The sequence below is a fragment of the Schistocerca serialis genome, chromosome 1 (assembly GCF_023864345.2).
Source record: "Schistocerca serialis cubense isolate TAMUIC-IGC-003099 chromosome 1, iqSchSeri2.2, whole genome shotgun sequence".
In the NCBI taxonomy this organism is placed as follows: domain Eukaryota; kingdom Metazoa; phylum Arthropoda; class Insecta; order Orthoptera; family Acrididae; genus Schistocerca; species Schistocerca serialis.
Genome location: NC_064638.1, coordinates 560,784,053 through 560,790,052, shown reverse-complemented (window position 1 = coordinate 560,790,052; position 6,000 = coordinate 560,784,053).

Sequence of the window (6,000 nt, the reverse complement as noted above, 5' to 3'; positions counted from 1 at the left end):
AGCAAAAAATCGGCGAACCAACGGATCCTCTATCCGTGACTTTGACAAGGGCCAGTGCGTAGCAACAAAACGCAGAACGATAGCAAGGACAGGGTCAGCAGCTGTGGCTGTAGCTACACGACGAAAATCAATCGGAAACGATTCGACCACGTCATCAGATTCCGAATCAATGAACATGCAAGCAAGTTCGGATGAATCGAATGCTCTATCCTCAGCAACAGGCAAACGGGACAACGCATCGGCGTTTCCGTGCTTAGCAGTGGACCGATACAAGATATCGTAGCGGTACTGCGAGAGGAAAATAGAGCAGCGAATGAATTTCTGCGCTGTACGTGGAGGCACAGGCTTGTTCGGATGAAAAAGCGATGTCAAAGGTTTGTGGTCTGTGATGATAGTAAAGTGACGACCATACAAGAAATCATGAAACTTTGTGACACCAAATACGAGAGCCAAAGCTTATTTCTCGATGTGTGAATAATTTCTTTGCGCAGACGAGGGCAATTTGGACGCAAAGGCAATAGGGCGATCATGTGATCCATCTTTGTGCGCAAGCACAGCATCGATCCCGAAATCCGATGCATCCACCATCAACAAAAGGGGTTTCTGGGGATCGAAGGGCGTAAGGCAAGTATTGGAAAGCAACGCCGATTGCAACTGGCGAAAGGCGCGTTCGCATTCCGTCGTCCAGACGAACGGAACACCTTTACGGCGTAAGCGATGAAGCGGAGCTGAAATGGAAGAGGTGTGGCGCACTTAGCGATGATAATAATTTATTTTTCCCAGCACACTCTGTAGCTGCTTCAAATTCTGCGGCGAAGGCAAGTCTTGTATGGCACGGAGGTGCTCTGGACTGGGATGTATGCCTTGGGCATTGAGTACATGTCCCAGATAGGGTAAGTTACGAGCAAAAAACACACATTTGTCCTTCCGCAAGCGAAGACCATTTTGTCGCAAGCCCTGAAATAATTTTCTGAGATTGGCTAAATGTTCTTCTTCCGTCTTTCCGGAGATCACAATATCGTCCAGATAGTTTGCTGCAGTAGGGACCAACGCACAAACAGTTGCTGAAACAATGCAGGGGCGGATGCACACCCGAATGGCAGTCGTTTGAATCGGTACAAACCAAGATGCGTGTTAACCACCAAAACGCGCTGGGATTCTTCCTCGGGCACAGTTTGTCAAAAAGATCTTCCGGGCGGGGTAAAGGAAAAGTGGCAATCACTAGTTGTGGATTCACTGTTGCCTTGAAGTCCACACAAAGTCTCAATTTTCTGGAAGGTTTTTGCAAAAGTACTAAGGGTGATGCCCAGAGAGAAGCCTGCACACGTTCAATTACACCTTGTGATTCCAAATCGTGTAATGTTCTTGCGACCTCATCACGCAATGCGTAGGGAACATTGCGCGCTCTGAAAAATTTCGGTTGCGCGTTTACTTTCAGTTCCAAATGTGCTTTGCACGCGTGGGTTCGATTCCCATCCTCGTCGCCAAACTGTTGTGACTTGGCAAGACAGCCAAGCCACTATGAGGTAGCCGAAAGGCACGCGTTTAAGCTCACGCAGGCTGGCGTGAGGTCTGGAACAGTTAAAGGAGTTTTGTCTAGTAAAAAAAAATACGTAGCTTCCGGAATACTTAACTTTAATCCATAATTGGTAAACATCGGTCTGACGGTACATGCATCACAAGATAAATAGCAAATGATAATGGCGCCTTGCTAGGTCGTAGCAAATGACGTAGCTGAAGGCTATGCTAACTATCGTCTCGGTAAATGAGAGCGTAATTTGTCAGTGAACCATCGCTAGCAAAGTCGGCTGTACAACTGGGGCGAGTGCTAGGAAGTCTCTCTAGACCTGCCGTGTGGCGGCGCTCGGTCTGCAATCACTGATAGTGGCGACACGCGGGTCCAACGTATACTAACGGACCGCGGCCGATTTAAAGACTGCCACCTAGCAAGTGTGGTGTCTGGCGGTGACACCACACTCCTAGATCCCTCACGTAAAAATGTTGCTTCATACTTTGTAAGTAGGCTTTAATGGGGTAGTTTGTGTTTATTTTCACGCATCTCCCAGTTCAGTTCATTCCAGTATTGCCCTGATTCTCTCCCATGAATCAAACAAACATGTGACTATCCATGATGAGCTTCTTTGTATATGTTCAGTATCATCCCCATCGACGCACAAGTCGCCGAAGTGGCGTCAGCTCAAAGGACTTGCACCAGGAGATCGGTTTACCCGACAGGAGGCCCTAGCCACACAACATTTCATTTTCTGTTAATCCTATTTGGTATGGATTCCTCACACTTAAGTAATATTAAAGGATGGGTTGCACAGGTATTTAACTAGTGTCTTGTGTATCCTACCAGCAAACTGAAGTTTGCCATCCACTTTACCTAGGGATTAGCCCATGTGATCATTTCATTTCATATTCCAATGAGTTGTTAGACTGGGATATTTACACACATTAACTGGTTCCAGTTGTAACTCAGTGGTATTGTAGTGATACAACATTAGGTTTTTTGTTCAAATGGTTCAAATGGCTCTGAGCACTATGGGACTTAACATCTATGGTCATCAGTCCCCTAGAACTTAGAACTAGTTAAACCTAACTAACCTAAGGACAGCACACAACACCCAGCCATCACGAGGCAGAGAAAATCCCTGACCCCGCCGGGAATCGAACCCGGGAACCCGGGCGTGGGAAGCGAGAACGCTACCGCACGACCACGAGATGCGGGCTAGGTTTTTTGTCTTATGAAGTGCACTGTCTTACATTTCTGAACATTCAAAGTAAGTTTCCAATCCTTGCAGCACTTTGAATTTGTATTGAGATCTGTCTGCATATTTGAGCAGCACTTTTTAGGGCAATACTTCATTACAGATAATTGCGTCATCCTCAAAAAGTCTGAGGTTCTTGTTAATATTGTCTGTAAGGGCATTAATATACAACAGGTGTTCAAACTCTATCCTGGGGCACACCTGAAGTAACTGCTAGATCTATCAATAACTCTCCATCCAAGGTAACATGCTGTGTCGTACCTACAAGAAATCCCCAATACAGCCACAAATTTTGCTTGATACCTCCCATAATTGTACATCTTTTCATAAACATGCATGTGAGTCAAATATATCTTCATTTACCTTACTGCTTTCAGGATGTTATGTGAGAAAAGTGCAAGTTTGGCTTCCCATGACCTGTTTTCAGCTTTCGTGATGGTGATGGAAGAGGTCATTCTGTTTGAGTTACCTTATTATGTTCTAAGATTCTGCAATGCCAGTAACTTTGTCCACTGAACCTTTTATATGTAAGTGTGGCCTGCGCTAGCTTCCAACTACTGTGCACTTTTTTTTTGGGGGGGGGGGGGTTGTATGATTAAAAGAGGCGCTAATGTAGTCAAAATGCTGTATAAAACATGACAGAGCTTCCATCAGGGCTTGGAGCTTTTTTCGATTTAAATGATTTTAGATGTTTCTCAGTGGCACTGGCTCTAATATCTAGGTCTCTCAGCCGTGAAGTGGATTTTCGTTTATAAACGAACATTTGAAAACAGAGTTCAGCAGTTCTGTTTTTGCTTTGATACTCTTAATTTCAGTTCGTGTGTCAACCTTGAGTGTCTGGACCTTGATGCCACAACAGCATTTACACATGACCATAATTCCTTTGGATGTTGTGATAGATCTTTCGATAATATCCTGTTACGGTAGTCATTGAAGGCTTCACTCATTAGTCACTTCATGGTCAAAAGCGTTTCATTCTGCACCTGTCAGTCTATATCCCCGTGCGCTGACGTAGCGCGGGGAGGGGGGGACGCCAAGGGAGGTCAAACATGGCACAGGCGGCACTTGCAGAGGTGTGCCAAATGGTCTCCAAGACAAACGAGATTTCCTGGAAAATATTATTATTAGTAGAGTAAATTCTATATATTATATTACTGTATCTGTTTCGGGAGGGGGGAGGGGAGGGATCGCCAATAAAGTGTTGTTTCGTACGCCGATCACAGACTAGCAGGGTGGGGGGCGGGGGGGGGGGGACTAGTGTGTCGTGCCCCGGGCATCAGTATTGTTCGTTATACCACGCACGCTCTCTGTGCTTTGTTTTACACATATTATGCAGTAGTTTGTTTTGTTAGAAGTTTCCGTATAATGCGTCCATCATAAAAATAAACCTGATGCAAACATTGCACTATGTGTTCTTCGGCGTTTGCTGGAACGGATTTCCGTTTCACGTGGGACTGCAGCCAAGTTGTCTCGAGTATTGTCAAGTACGATAATAAGGGTACGTTTTGTGCTGTGCGTTACGCGCATACCGACTTAGCGATAATACAGTACAACAGCTTTACGGGCACATTTAACTTGGACAGCACTGGCCGGTCAACTGGTACAGCTAGCCTGCACTGACGTGGCCAGCTGCAGTTCACATGTAAAAAGGGACGAGCAATACATCTTCGAACGTCATTTAATTTTTCAGCAGAATGAAATAATACACAGAAAATCTCCCACAATACGCTCCTTAGACGACTAAACGAAAACCACAACACGTTATCGTTTTTAGCTAACGTACTACTGTAATTAAAAACAAGAATGATGAAAATTCCTGACTTAATCCTTAACTACTCTAGTGAAATGAAATGCTCATACATTAATACTCTAGTGGGGTCTCGGCGTACCCCAATAAGAAAAACGAAACTGTAATTTAAGGAAATTTTATTTTGAATTACGCTTTTATTACTGAATATTATAAACATTTTTACATATTTGAGATATGATTACAAACAATTTCCGCACACTGAAAATCTGTGGTTGGGGTAAAAATGTTTTGAGCATTTTTCACACACTATTTTGGTTTTCTTGTCCACATTTCTTGCGCACATGTAGCATCATGCTTTCCTCATGGGTTCTGGCTCTGAAGATGTTGAGGTAAGAGGAGTACCACCAAGTTTAACAACAACGTCTCTCAGTTCGCGAGAAAGGGGTCGGACATCTCGACGTTGTATAAGGGGCTTTACTAAATTCATTTCAAGCTTTTGTAGCAATTCTCTTCTTTTTAAATCATTTGTTTCATCAAGTTGTTTGGTGCACTGAAGCAAGACAGCGGCATTGACTCCTACTATGTTTAGAATGGCATAAAATCAGACATTGGCCATCTGCGTGTTCGCCGTGATAACGAATAGTTGGCGCACATTTGGTCCAGTACGTCCACTCCTCCTTTTGTGGCATTGTAATCAATTTTTTTCTGTTGAGTACTAATTTTCTGATCGTGATACATAGATGAAAGCAACACAACAGCTCAACCTTTCCGAGGAACATAATAACAAATTGTCTTTCCTTCGTTATGCCCAAATAATGCAGATTCTACCGGGCGCTTTCTGTTTGGGATCTGCGGTTTATTTTGCTTTAGGGTGCCTAAGACAGTCAACTTTTTGGCTTCTAGTTGAACACAGAGTTCAAGTGACATGAACAAATTGTTTACTGTCACATGTCTATTGCTTCCCTCAATTGGTGTTATTAATTTCAAAACATCCTGTGTTGGGATTGATAATGTACTTTTATTTGTCCCTTTTCCTGTGTAAACAAATGCATTGCATAAGTAGAATGTTCGTGAGTCACAAAGGCACATAACTTTGAGGCCGTATTTGGCTGGCTTCTTGGGCATATACATGCGAAATTTGCACCTACCACGAAAGGGTACTAACATTTCATCGATTGTCACGTACGCTCCTGGAGTATAATACTTTTGAAATTTGTCTATAAAGAGTTCCCACACATCTCTAATAGCCGTAAGTCTGTCATCAACCTTCCTAGCATCTCTTGTAGCAGCACAATCGAATCGCAAACAAGACAAAATGAATAAAAATCTCTGAACGCTCATAGTGGCTCGAAACACATCACGACCAGTTCCATCATGAGCAAAAAGTCCAACAACATTTTCGTGATTGGATTTCATTACTCCAGATAAATAAAGCAGACCCAGAAATGCTCTGTTCTATCATATCTAGCGGCTTTATGA